Source organism: Passer domesticus, chromosome 4 (assembly GCF_036417665.1).
Source record: "Passer domesticus isolate bPasDom1 chromosome 4, bPasDom1.hap1, whole genome shotgun sequence".
NCBI lineage: Eukaryota > Metazoa > Chordata > Aves > Passeriformes > Passeridae > Passer > Passer domesticus.
Window position 1 is genome coordinate 18886505 of NC_087477.1, and position 15406 is coordinate 18901910.

At 39.1% G+C, this 15406-nt stretch overlaps 1 long non-coding RNA gene across 1 annotated transcript in view; it reads right to left on the reverse strand.

Annotated features, from left to right (window-relative positions):
- Positions 1–15406, reverse strand: part of LOC135298658 (uncharacterized) — a 501452-nt gene that overhangs the window by 159806 nt on the left and 326240 nt on the right. The window contains exons 15-16 of the long non-coding RNA XR_010360690.1: positions 4917–5041; positions 2050–2777 (exon numbers count right to left, since the gene is read on the reverse strand). This is a non-coding gene — a long non-coding RNA (uncharacterized LOC135298658). The remainder of the gene's footprint in view (positions 1–2049; positions 2778–4916; positions 5042–15406) is intronic.

Here is a 15406-nt window from a genome sequence, read left to right on the forward strand (position 1 = left end):
GATTTCCCTGGCTAGCTTTTTAACTGTCCAACCATTGAAAAGACTGGAAATGTAAAAATCAACAAAAAATATATGTCAAAGTAGATTCACAATCCATTTGTAAACCCCTAGAAATAATTACATTTGTAGGAAACTAAGAACAAAGCCATGTTTGTCCCTTGCCACTTGAGCTCTGGAGTGTGAAGCCCACCAGAATTCAATAGCTGTGAAGCCACAGGCACTACTCAGTATCCTGAAGGGAAAATAACCAGAGGCAGCTCTAACAGCTCCCCAAATCCATTCAGCACAAGCTCCCCTCTCCTCAGAAATACTCCATCATTCAGGCTCAGTATTTTTCAGGCAGATTCTGGGTGATTTCAGGGAAAAAAAGATGAGAACCATCTACTTGACCAGAGGGTACCAACGGAAGCCAAGCATCTCAAAAGGGCAAACTACTGTCCATCACCTTCCCCAAAGGAAAAAGCACCTCAGCATGAAAGGGAAGTATGAAATACGAATTTCTGGGGTGTGCAAGAATTAATTAGCTTGAGGCACTTGAGGATCTAGAAATCACAAGAATGACTGTGCCCAATAGGCAGCAAGTCATAAAGGACTCCACATCTTCTGTCTTTTCTTCCTACAAAATGAGGGACTTGATTGATGATCACAGACACACACCTAGTGCCAGGCGTCACATCCAGAGGAAAGGAGGAGAGAAAATGCTTAGTTCATGGGAAAATATCACAATTCAAAATACCTACAGGACTATCAAGGACCCAGAGAACAGTTCAAGGATGAAATGCATCTAAAGGTGCCTGTTCCACTTCCAGCTTCCAGGACCTCTTGGTGACACTTTAAAGAAGGTATTGACTTTGCTGTGCCCTAATAACCACAAGATTTTTACGTTCCAAATTATCCTACAGCTTGTTGACAAATAGGCTCAGTCCTTTCTGATAAATATTTCACATGGAGTAATTTAATAGCCAGCAGAGAAAAAAGAGTGTGTGAAATCCTGAGGCACCTTCCCAACTGTTCAGATTTTTAAATTCATTATCATTAATATTATTGAAAAGCGTTTCTCTTCAAATAGCACAGACTTGTCTAAACAAAACCATTTGTATGAACGTATCAATTTAAAGTGCTCCACATCCAAAACACAAATTGTGTTGCAACCCCAAGATTTTTTACTGCTACCCATCTCTCCTATATCTTAAAGGTGAGAGATTCATCTCAGGAATGCAGATTTAAGTCCTGGTTTGACTCGGAGATAAGAGGTCTTGAATCTGTGTCATGCAAAGTAGAAGTCATCTATATCCTTCACCAAAGGATAGATTGGTCTCATTCATAATTATTTTTTCTTAATTGCTATTGTTATCCAGACACAAAGTAGGAAATGTTCTACATTCCCATTTTATTTTTACATTTTTTTTTTTTTCCCTGTAAGCTGGGAAATCTATTTCCTGTTCAGCTTTGGGCACAACTTACTCTCCCTCTCACCATTCGTCTGTTGTAGGACTTCCTGTACCTTCAGTTATTTTCCCTAAATAATATTTTTTCTTTTTCGTAAAGCTGCCATCAGGGAATTAGTGCTCCAGGTTAATTTTCGAGCAACTTCCAGGGATAAAATGTGTCTGTCAAAGCAAGTGCAGTGCTCCCTGTTAGTTATATTCAAGCTGTGAAGGTAGAGCTTGGCTCAAGTCCTGCACATCCAGCAGCTCTGAGTTCTGAACCTTGCTGGTTGCTCATTCCAGGAGACTAACCCTGAGCCTGTCCCACAGCAACCTGCTGTATGTTTAAACAAAAAAACCCCAAAAAACCACCAACCAAACACATGGGTTTCTGAACTCACTGAAAAGATATAAGACCAGATTCACCAATAAGTCCCAGCTGCTTTGCACTCCTTTGGCAGCAGAAAACAGCTGTAAAGCTGGTTTATCTGTGTTTAGGCAAGCCCACGGATATTTTGCATCACTGGAGTATGGAAAAGTCAGGACTTTATACTGAATCTGGCCAGTACTAAATATTACATTGCTACTACACAAAGCACAGGGAGTTAAGACACAAAGGTACCTTCAGCCTGCTGTCTGCTAATATTTTGGACTAAATCTTGTCACAGGTTGCTCAGAAGGGGAGGGGAAAATCTCAATTTTCTTCTTCTAATTTATGTATCTGAAAAATGCTCCACACACATGCTTCTTTAAAGATACTCAAGACAACAAATAAGCCCATTTAAATGTTCCAAAAGTATCAGTTCCTAATGATACTTTGAATGCATTTTGTTATACCACATATTTGAAATATTAAGAAAATTGGCAAAGTTGTCCCATTTTAAACAGACTATTTTATACAGAGGATATATATTTTAAATACACTTATAATAAATTTTAAGCAAATGCATTGCAAGTATATAGAAAACCTATATTTTTTCCATGTGCAAAGCAGTGATCCCTGTTACAGCCATTTTATTGCTCACTGCAGACAGTTATGTGAAGCAGACTGCATTCATTTTATTTTTTTTCTCCTAGAAATCTGGAAAATTTTTGCAGATCCCTCACTTACCGTTAGCACGACAACTGAACCCTATTACAGACACCGTGTAGCTGCAATGTAAAAGCTACCTCTTGAGCTCCACTGACAGAGCTGTGTGTTTTAACATGAGCTCTTAAAAAGCTGGAAAGCAAATCAGTCCTGTTTGGGTTCATGTCCTCGCTCCTCAGAGATCCATATCTTTATATCCTTGACTTAATCACGCTGCATCTGAAAGCTTCCACTCACAGTTTCCTCAGTACTGGAAATATCTGCATCAGAAGCAGAGGGCCACAGTTAAAATAACCTGGTGACTAAGCCAAGGATTACTTGCAAAATCCCCCTAATGTTGGTGGAGTGATTTCATTTCACAAGCAATTTGTTGTCGCTTCCAAATTTTCGAGTGTTTTGAGCACTGAAAGAACTGGAGCTCTGGGTTTAGCACTTGGGATCATGGATCTTTCTTGGCTGTAAAATAGCTTTTGTTTGTTAAGAATGAATTCCCAGCTGAAAAAAAAAAATATTCCTATGCTATAATAAAACCAAACAACTGATCTGCCTGGGATGCAGAGTTCCACAACATTTTATGGCACTTCTCAGGTGCCCAAACAATAAGAAATTAGGAATCAGAAGATAGATCTGTTCTCCTATCGTGTAAACTTTTGATCCTACTTGTACAAAAAACTATTCTGTTCAGGGGCAGATCTATTTCTGGAACTTTAAAAGATTTCTTGATTGTCATCTCATCCTGTTATTTTTATTTTATTTCAACAGCCAGCTATTTTAGTATTTCAGTTTCTACATCACTGCAGACTAGATCTGTCCTCTTTTGACAGATACGAAATACCAGTGTGTGCAGAACATGCAGTCATTTTATGGCTTTTTCAGATAATAAATTTTACTCTCCACAGAAGAAATTGTTTAAATCATATCCAGACACAAGCCTTCTTAGGAGGCTCCTGCCTTAAGCCATTAAACAGCATCTTCCCCACTGCTGGGGAAAGAACAATACTCAATTTCCCCCATCAAAACCCATCCTGACCACAGCCAGCAGACGACACCTCAGACTTACTGAGAAATCCTCTCTGTGGCTTCAGGCTCTTTGTAGCCATTTCTGCACCCTGTGTATGTGTACCAAGTGGAAATGAAGAAGCCTGGCATCTGAACAGACACAAAAATTTGTGTGGCTTCATGAACAGTCACGAAGACACAAATGTGGTTCTGGAATCACCAGCCCAGTAGATGACAGGACCTTTAATTGCTTACATGGCAAAACACTTCATTACTTAATAATTCATGAGTTACATAGTAACCAGCAGCACTTTCCCTCCAGCTCTCAGGCAATGCTGCCTTCTAAGAGAAATTATGAAAGTTGATATTCTCTTTTTCTTCCTCTTATTATTTCAGTTGTGTGGTAAAGGATTTCCGGAAGTTCTACAGTGACTTTAGATGCAATCAAAGAAAAAATAAAGATATTTAAATGGTGACTGCAATGCATATGATGGTAAACATCCCAGCTTAAACTAATCCAGGTAAAAACAGCGTAGAATGCACAGCATTATGGGTCTGTGATTCCTGCACATAACCACAGGTGGGGAAGGGCCTGCTCTCTTTTGATGTATGTAAAAACTTGTGCCATCTCTGCTCCACTGTTATTTTATCATGCTAAGCTAACTCAGTCATGAGTTAAGACAGGGATGAAGGTCATGCCAAATGCCTCTGGTTTTATACATGGATTTACTCTTATAATTACACGTCACACCCTGACTGTGGTGCTGGGAGCCAGTGCATCCCAGTGGGTGTGAGATTCCTTGGAAACACCTCCCAAAATGGGAAAGTTCTGTAAAGTTCATCTGTGTCTGTATATTTAAATGACAGGTATGATACACAAAACCTCATGCATATTTATATATATTTATAGAGAGAGTGCATGTCTGCAATTGTATAGACATACATAATCAGTCATCATAAAAATTTCACACATATATGTTAGTCAAATGATTGGATGCCACCATTATTAATGAGTAAGTCATGCTACAAAACTTACATTAATCTATATCAGCACAGCATAAATTGTCACAGATCAGTGTTAAGGTCATGTGTGTATCTTTATTTCCCATTTGAAAGTAAAATTTTTTAGTATTTTATTTTTTGTTTTGTTTTTGAGTGATAAATGGCTTTTCCCAATAATCTTGGGCAGAGAGAACATGTACCATCATTACTTAATGGTACATGTTTTCTAAATTTCTCTGGGTACAATGAGACCGATTTTCACCCTTCCTCAACTGCCTCCAAAAAATGATCTACATCTCTGAAGATGTTTCAGTACAACTCTTCTGGAATGAACCATCTTCTTATGCACTAAAAATATACAGGGCCAGAAATTAGTGTGTATCTGTGCCTCCACTTACCATCAACCCAGTCACCCAGAGGCTGCCTCAGTCCAAGTTGACAATGAAATTCCAAAAAATCCATATGATGCTATTTCCACCCAAAAGCAGAAGAATGTTTACCTCTCACACACTGCCAACTTACTCTGAAAAAAAACAAGAAAGCATTCAATTTTTTTTTCTAACAGATCAAGCCAACTCTGACCCTTTTTTTATCACTACCTGCACTGAAAGATCTAGCAAACATCCGGGAGCATAATCCAAGCAATGCTAAGCACTTTGGGAATTCCCTCCTGTATTATTAAACATACATTCACTTTGGCTTGATTTTCTGCAAAGTATTTTTGTGTACATCAATTTTTGTCAAGAAGCAAGTGTTCCTCTGAATGCAGCACCTGAACAAATACTTTTGCATATATTAATGTGAATCTGCAGTGGAACTGCTGCTTTGACCACCCCGTCTGTAAAGCAGGCCCTGTCTTCAAGAAATGTGACCAGAAAGAAGTTAAATGAAAAGTCTGTAGGTCAGCCAAAAAATCTGCCTTGTGTCTTTCTCTCTTCCTCAGGCAGGAAGCAGCCCAGATATTTCTAAGTCTGGTGTCCAGGTACATAGCCAAAACAGAATGCTACTTCTGCTGGAGAAGAAGACAGGAGAAGGTTTTATACACTCTAAAGATGTCAGAAGGCTTGGTGGTCTCCTCTCTCTTTGTCCTTGGTGTGTCACACACTCCTATCCCAGGATAATTTACTTCCCACAGATTTTTTTCAGGTGCTGCCTTATCCAGTTAGCAAACAGATATGACACTGCACTATTTAGAGCACAGGCTTAAGAAAAAACAAGCAAAACCCAACCCCCCAAAAAACTCCCACAATTCTACTTAATCCTGCAGAATTCTACTTTGCAGATGTCAGAGTAATAAACTGACATTTTACTTCAGAGCATTTACAAACCATTCTATAACCCAAGTCTATTCAAATTAGTTGGTATCATAATTTCAAAGAGTAGACACTATATTAGTATTACAGTCAAAAAGGGAAAGAAATATCTATGAAGACTTTATTTCTTTTCAGGACTTTGTTTCCTTACGTTAAAAAATTGTTGAGAAAAATAACTTGATTTCCCCTTATTACCACATGATTTAGGTTTAAATGCCTAATGTACCATTAGAAACTCTTCTGGACTTTCATAGAACCAATTCATATAAACTTTCAGATTTGTTGCAACTATCTTCCATAATTTGTCGCTATTTACACTTTATCTTTCTTGATAGTCAGTTAAAAAGCATTTTAACTAGTCTTTAAACCAAAATCAAATTTTCGTCATCACTTCTCTGTTTTAACTTCTCTCCCCCTGCTCTTGATTTCTTTTTTTTTTTTTTTCCAGCCCTGAAGGCCTGACCAGAGCTTTTGGAAATTACATTAACGAGTATCTTTCATAAAAAGCACACGTGATTTATTCAGCACTGCATCTCTACAGCAATTCTGTGCCATAAATTGAGATCCTGTTGCAGCTATTCTTCTGAGAGTTTCAGATGGCAGGCAGCTCCAAACATGGGCAGGTAGCATTTCAAGTTGAGTGTGAGCTGCCTACAACAGAAATATCTCACATCCAGTCAGGAACTAATCCAGATCGAACTGATGCAACTCTTGAACCTCTTCCCACACAGTCAGCTTGCCAATTTCAATAACTTAATAACAAGATATAGTTGCCAAAGGACGTTTTGAGACATGAAACAATATAATTCTCTTTTAATCATGCAGCAATAGGGCACGTGTACTCCAATGTTCTTGTGATGGATGCAGCTGTATCAGTAATAAAACAGAGAAAAACATTGTGTGAGTGCATCTTTCAAGCCTGTGGGGAGCACAAGTGACAGAATTCTGTGTACATAACAAATGTGTGGATTCCCTGGGCAACAGACCTAAATAATTCTTTACTCCGGACCCTTTGCTTTGAAAATTACAAAATTTCTTAACCATTCCAGCAAAATCACTGTGTTCAAAATTCATGATGACCTCTCCACAGCCAGGTTTTCACTAATGGTCAAGAAAAAACATTCTGAAATTCAATTGAATTCCAAGGAACACTTGAGCCAACAGAAGAAGAAAAATATTCCAGCTCTTCACCACAGATTGATTTTGAAGGTTTGGATTGTTTAGCTAAAGCAGCCCAGGAGGGCCATGATGTATCCTCACTGACCCTCAGGAGTGCACAAGGTGACCATGTTTGAAGGGCTGGAAAGAGCAGACTGAAGCTCAAATGGATCAATTAAGAGGTTTATAGGAAAAGGCTTTATTTATGACCCTGTGTTCTCTAATAAACTTTTCTCATTATAAAAAGGCAATGAAATTATTCACTTTAATAAATCCTCTGGAGTTTTCTATAAAATATAATATTAAATAATGAGAAAATAAATATTCTGCCTTTTTTTTTTGCTAAACAGATGGTTCCAGAAAACTACTGGAAGAAATGCATTCAAAATAGTCTTTGCTTTTGTGAAAAAAAAAATTAAAATATCTCATCTAAACCACTTTCTACCAGGAGTTCAACAAACAAAAATCCAGAGCCCATATGGGAAAATGAGCATGGAAAAAAGCATGCACTGTCCTGGCAGAACAGTGTGGAAAAGTGTATCACAAACTCCCGTGTCATAACCTCACCTGGCCTGCAGTTCAGCCAAGAGATCTCCTGGCTGCAAGGCTATGAAACCTTCATTTCATCACTAACACTCAGGAGCATCACTGCAGTCATTTTACAGGGTCTATAGAAAGAACTGAGGGAAGAAAGACAGGAGCAAAGGTAGAGATGGGGGTCACAAACAGTAGAGAGTGATGAGATTTTTTTTCTCCACAAAGCTGGTCTTTTGTCTGTGTCAGTAACATTTCTTAGTGATAAAAAATTCCAAAAGGAATGCAAGAAAAACCAAAGAGTGGAATGATAAAACAAGGCATTTCCCCATCACTGTGGTACAGTGGGAAACATAAAAAGTTTGATTCACACCAGGATATTCCAGGATGCAGTAATGAAAAATAAAAGTAGTCCAGGAGAGCAACAGCATTCTCAGGGCTAAAAAACTTTGTGGCTTTATTCCAACTTATCTGAAACCAATGTGTTCCCTCATTATTTTTTCATCTTTCAACTCAGAAGAAAATGCTCTGATGGTGATTTACCCATCAGTAACTCCACTTTGGAGCTACAAGTACCAAAATCCTACCAGCAGCAAGCAGTTTCCAAGGCGTTGTTGACTGTTTCCCTTACACTGTTGCATTCCTATGGAAAAGGTTGGTTCAACAAAGATTAGGAGCTTAGGCTGACCATCTTAGACTGAGTCATCTAATTTAGGGCAGGTAAATCTCCTCTTGCCTAAGGTGATCTGTGTGTTTAAATGCCCATCTGTTCCTTGCACACACATACCCCATCACAGTTCTGCAGGCCAGAATATGAAATAGTGTGTTATGGTGGCTTCAGCCACAGCCTCTCTATAATCATTTTCTACACACGCCTGACACACTGGATCTTTTGATGGCAAGAGTCTTCCACAGCCCTCTCTCAGAGGCAATGTTCAAATTATCCCATATAACTTAGGATAAAGTCTTTAGAATAAGCACTGTATTCCTGTCTCATATGCTAATTTAACTAAGGTATTTCTACAGTATCACTATATTTCTGTGGTATTTCTGGGACCTGTTGAACCAGATACATGCAGAATTTCAGAAAAGGACTATTTCACAATATCACAATCAAAAGGCATTGTTTAATTGGATTCTACTTGACTCTACTTCCTGGATGAGTTCCTCACCAAACATCCTTTGAAATGCACTGTTGGAATAAAATGTACACTGTAATCCTTCCTTTTTAAATTTTTTTCTAACAGAAAGAAGTATTTAAGCAAGCCCAGGAGCCCTGCATACCGTTTTCACCACTGATTTACATTCTCTATCACAGGTGGAACGTTGTGGTTGCTCCCCTTTCAGATTAACCCATTTTCTCCTGAATACCAAGGGCAAGTCATCTACCTCTTATTTCACAGTTCAGGCCATTATTTAATGTGTCCCGTTTTCCCCTATGTCTTTTAGCTACCCAAGAAAAACTACATGACAAGCCACTAGTTTTATTTGGCTGTTAATGGGGAATGCTTTTGTTTTGTTTTGCTTCCAGACAAGTATTCAATCAAGCTGCTGCAAAAAGATTCCAAGCATAGAGGCGAGCCTTCTCACTCTGTTCATCATGTTTGGTCCAGACACAGTACTTCCACTGGAAGAGATTTTGTACCTAACTTCAGTGACTTAATGAAAACATCCATAACTTTCCCAGCAGATTCCTTCTAGGCTGCACTAGCCTGAAATTTTGGGGAAAATACAGAAGAGATCTGTTTTCTGCTGTCCATCATAGCAACCCTTTTTTTCATTTATCCTAGATCTTCTCTATTTCCTAACACACATCCACACATAATTTTGCTTGCAGAAATATTTTAAGTTACAAGACAGAAAGTCAAGAGCTTCTTTCATTCCTACAGCTGAAAGGAACCAGTTTGTCTTCCCAACATGACCTTCTCCAAAAGACAGACCACTGAACATGACCCTGAGTTCTTGCTCAAGGTTATAGATTCCCTCTGAGCTACATTCTTCAGAAAGCACTCCACTTCTGGTTTAAAAACTTTAAGACGTGAAGAAAATTCTATAGTTTTGTGAAAATTCCACCCCGTGTAACTTTTAATGCATCACTTTAATGTCTGCCTAATGTCCATGCCCATGAAGTGATTACAGCTCCCCCTGAGCACAAACAGTATTAAAAGCCCAATTAATAACAGAAAAGGTTTTATGACATGCAATTAAATTGCACCTTTACTAATAATTTGAGGTTCTCAACATGCAAGCCATATATTTGCAGATGCTAATATAACCTCATGCAAAAAACTCCCACTTTCTGCCCTTCACTAGCTGTGCATATGTATATATTGATGTATTTCTTTTTTGAAAATTTCTTCTTTCTTTTTTTTTAAATTTCTTCCTTTTTTGATATATTTCTTTTAGTTTTTGTATTTCTTCTTATTTTGAAAATACATGTTTTTATAGATATATTTCTTCTTTTTTTATTTCATCTTTAGCTTTAAAGCCCTGATATTCACTGAGATTTGAAATCTCTTCTATTTTCTTTTTACTCTTGTCTATCTCTGAAAGTTCAGAACACAGACATGAAAACCATATCCAGTGAGATCCAAGGCAGAATGATATATTTCCTCACCAGATTCTAAATTATATTATATTTACATATATTTTATATTTATATCACATTATTATATTTCTCTAACAACTCTCAGTGCCCCCACTCTCCACACTAGCACATGTGACTGAGCCACGTGTACCAGCTCACTGCCTTTTGGAATTGTGCTCTTACACCACTGGCTTTTTCACTTCACAGTTTCATAAATCCAGCATTAAAAGGACATTAAAGTGACCAAGGACAAAACACCCCCTGGAGAAAGAGGATTCATTTCCTGATACTTCCTTTGAGACAAACATTCTAAAGACTGTATTTGTCAGCTTACTCATCTCTCAGACAGCACACATTGCATCCACAGCACAATCCACATGATTATTTATTAAGTATTTAGAGATGTTATCTTCTGCCAAGTTGGCATTTGGGATACCAGTTCTTTTAGGGTGAATTTAAATAAGTCTGGCCTTCTTTGTGCCTCAGTCCTTCAGCTTTAAAATGGAAATTATTCTCTTTATCCTCTTCTAATTAGCAAGATACACAGTGATAAAACAAAACCTCAGAAGCTACACGGAACTTCCTCTACTTCCTGAAAAAGAAATAAAGCTTTGTGGCCTCATTAGTCTGACTCATTACCCTATCATGATTTTGCTAATACAAGTATTGGAATGAGAGACACATTTTGAGATTAAAAACCAAGTGAACACTTAATGGCCTTCCCAGTTTAAGAGGCAGCTGAAATTCCTTGTCCCTGAAGGATCTACTGAAGACCACTTAACACTAGCAGAAATCCTCCTCTAAACCTTTTAGGGACCATGACCTTCAACTAGTGTCCCACTCTTCCAGTATCTCTTTGTAATAATACACCCCAAATATTGTATCTGACGCCAGCAGGAGAGGCATGGAAAGGCAGTAATCTCCAAGTTCAACCTCAGACATTTATGGCTGTGCTCACCCAGTGTGTTTTCAGAAGTAAAGCAGAATCAGAAGCTCTCCCCACAGGCTCAGCCTTGTGCCACTGTTTGCTGTTGTCTGAATGCTGTCAATAGCTTCACTCCTTGAATTAATTCAGACTAAATTAGAAGAATAAAGTGAGATGGGATCACTGCCTCCTGTCCCAAAGCGTGTTAGAAACCTCTGGCCCAGTAAATTAACTTCCTGAAAAGGTTTGTAAATCAGAGTTCTGGAGCCATGGGCTTTTACTATTACAGGCTGTTACAATTTAAACACATCGTTGTAAGGCAATACTTTCATTCCATAAGAATGGGAATCCTCTGGCTGAGCAACTTCAAGTTACAGGAAGACTGAATCAGTTCTGGACAGTTCAGTCTGAAAAAAGAGGTTACTCAAGCCTCTTTTAACTCTCTATTTGGTACACACCTAGGCCTTAGTAAGTACTTTCTTGCAGCGGTGTTTAAGCACTGTTGTTGCTGTAGTTATAAAAACTTGTAGATATTTATTGCTGGTTTTGAGATATTAGCAGTTTCCCCGTTAGAGCATGGCTCATACAGCAGAGTTTGTAAATTCTCAGTTACTAACAGCTCAGATTATAAGAAACCCCCACCTGACATCATTTACTACTTCTTCCTACAGCTGTTGATGGCCTAAGTGAAAAGTGTGAGCCCTGAAAAGCAGTTTTATGTGCTGAGGCCTGAGCACAGCACCAAGACTGGGCTGTGTTACAGAAGGGCAGGAGCACAGCTGCTCCTCCCCACTGATGCAGCAGCCCCTGGGGACCTCGGCTGACTGGGGGGAACTTCTGGAGGCTGCCAGTCACCTCTGAAGTCTCCTGGCCACCTTCACTAATTCTTCCAACCTTCCAGTCACCACAGGGTCTTTCTTGTTTCTTTAGTAATCACGGTTATACCACAGCATTTGTTTCTTAAGCTTTGAACTACAGCCTGTGGACAGCCAAATTCTTCTCCCACTTGCACTCCCTGAATTTGAAGCCACCCTGGATTTGAAATGGAGAGCATATCTGCAGGAGTCTCCATTTGGTGATGACAACACAGAAAAGGGAGAGATCAGATAAGAATATCAGGAATTAATCAAAAACATAAGATGCTTTCTTCATAGTTATTCAAAGCCTTGAGGCCATTTTTGAGCAATTTTTCTGCAATCATTTGGTGATTATATTTTTGGCCCTCTGTGGTTGTCATTCATTTATGTACTTAACTGCATATCAGTGATGGAAGAAATCTATTCTCTCACACATTCATATTTGCTGAGCTTATCTTCATGAAATAGAAATTATTCTAGAGATAACAACAACCATAAGAAAATTCTGATGGTTTTGGTTTATCCCCTTGGGCATGACAAATACTGAAAATGCACATTGCCACTCTATATGCTGTGTGGGGAAAAGAATGCAAAAGGAATTTTCACTGTGACCCTGGGAATGAAGCCACAAGTCACATGCTATTGAACATGTAGAGTGAAGGCATTCTTGAATAATCAAATCCATTAATGTTCATACAGCAATAGCCCCAGTCACAGATCTAGTCCTGAAAGATCTGAGTAAACCTTCAAGTATATTTGAGATTCAGGAAGAGCTACTGAAAGCTGTAAGGATTCTTTTTTATTTTCCTGGCACTTTGAAGGTGGGGATATGCCTTTTGACAGAAATTCATTTTTCAGACAAAAGCTGTCTTCATTACTATTTGCCCAGCACTGTTGTGGGCAGTGCACTTAAGGCAGCTTAAAAGAGCACAAAGGACCTGCTCTCATGTACAAACTCCTTAAGTAAAATCCAGATAGAGAGGGAGTCAGTGTAGCCTCACAATAGGCAGCTGTCTCCCTTACCAACAGCCAGAGACTCACAGCTCTCAAAAAGCTGTGGCTAACACTGCTGTTTTACTTTCTTTTTACAAGCATAACAATGTGGGAGATGATGTTGTCGAAGAATCGTGGTTAATCCCTTTTTTCATTAAGTCCTGCCTAGCTGAGGCAAGACCAGCTGGTTTGGGATAAGCCAGGAGCAAACAGAAGCTGTTCTGGGTGAACCTTTGAATGGCACTTTGTCCACCCTTTAACAGCAATCCAAACAGCTTCCACTGAGTCACATAGCTTCAAGTTGTTCTCATTTACCTGCATACAAGGAATAAACAGGTATGGAAAATCTAGGCATCTGTCCTGGCTGAAGGGAGATACCCAAATTACTTATCACTTGAGTTTCAGAGATCCAGTACTTTGTTTATCTCCTCTAGTGTCTCAGAAGAGTTTGGTTACCCATTTATGGACCCATCAGCTACATCCTCGCACATTCTCCAATCCTTATTAGCTCCATGAATCCTCCTCTGACCTTCCTCCTACCAACCATGTGCAAAAGGAAGCTACCACACCACACTGAGCTGGTGGAACTGTGGTAGTGTTCAGTTTTCCTCTGAAAGGGAATCCTCTGCAAGTTAAGAGAGCTCCTTAGCTCTCCTTCACTGCCTTTCACAGTTTCTAGAGGTGTAACAGTAAGAGAGCTCCTTACCTCTCCTTCACTGCCTTTCACAGTTTCTAGAGGTGTAACAGTTTGTGAGATGGGAAGCCTCATCCATTTTTATACGTGATGACAGAAAGACTCTTCCCTTCACAGCAATATATACATAATTAAGCAGTTCTGGATTCAGCTATAGAAAAAAAACCAAAAAAAAAACCAACAATGGATGGGTGCCCACACCCATTTTTCATTATTTGTCCACGCTCCAAAATGGCCCAGTAGGATTGACTGAACAAATATGATACCAGCCATTACTTGCAGTTGGACTAGACCAGGACAAATCAAGTGAAACATCTTTCCATTTCACTGCAATTAAAACCTGCTGGAACAGAATCAGTGGTGTATTAATGAATCCAAATCTTTACTGTTGTGGTATTGGAACAGACAGCTTCCAGAAGAGGAAATGGGAAGGCAGCCACCAACCTCAAGATGACAAGAGAAGAAATATTTTTTTCTGTAGAATCCTTATGAGGACACTGAAATAGTGCTCTGTCACAAGAAGGGAAAAATAAGGGGGGAAAAAAAGTGAGGGCAAGAGAAAAGAAGAAGTTTCAGGAGCCTTTCCATCAGATTCCAAACATCTTCCTTTTTCTTAAACTAAGAGCAAGTGATGATTTTCTGTATAGGAAAATTAATTTTTTTTTTCTCCCCCAAAAATATATAGTTCTATTCCCTGATTAGTGACACTTCTTATTAATGCTCTTTTATGGATAATTTGGAAAGAGATTATGAGAAAGGAACAATACACATTGTAGACATGAATAATACATGTGTTGCAAATAGCTTAAAATCTAGGAATTAGAGGGTAGGATAGCTATAAACAGCTTAGCTGATGAATTATGTAACTATTTAAAGCTATTGATTAACCAATTATGGATAATTTATTAAACCCTAAAGTACTTCGAGAAAGCAACTTCCACACAAATCTTAACTAGAAAGACATGTACCAAAAGAGAGGAAAAAGGACAACAGCTAATCCATACAGCCTGTTGGAAATTCTTAAGACCTGTGTGTTGGCAGGCTGTCTAGGGGAAAGAAGGGAGGAAGGGTAAGGGCCAAATTCCTGAGATGAGGAGCTTTCTAATCGGAAATCCCCACAACCTCCCATGGAAATCTTTACCTGAAGAACAAACAGCCAATTGTATGCCCCACGTCTTAGTATGGGGTGAGAGGCCATGCCTTAGATAACAGGTCCCAGACATGGTGGGGTTTAGAGATAATCACCAACAGCTTGAGTTGCACCTGGACGAGGACAGGAAAGCAGTGCAGAAACATGAGCACAAGCATTATCCTCTCTCAGAGGCTCACCTCACAGATGGGAGAGCTCTGTAATAGCTGTAAATTCCTCAAAGATTGGCTTTAATTAGAGCCTAACCTTGCCAGGAGAGGGATGGAGAGCCATCACCCACCCAGCAGGAGTGATCCAGTCTCCTGCCTGGCTGGAGATGATGAAAGGCACCACTGCTCGCTGCTGCTACTCCAGATTGCAAAGCCAGTGGCAGATTTGAAAGGCAAGGCTACAAAACTTCATCATGGTGAGAAGAATGATTATGACATAAGAAGGATGAGAATTCCTACAATCAGCCTGAGCTGGCCTACCCTAATTCCTCTCTGGCAAAGAACCACAGGCATTTTAAACTCTTTCCTCATTCATGGCTGCAGGATTTTATCATGCAATATAGACTACAGTGATACAAGAGCCACATCTTATGGACACTTAGGTTATATCTATACTACAAAAACCCTCAGCAATACTTTGTTTCCACTTCTGCATCCTAATTGCAACCTGGATTCATCAAGGGCAGG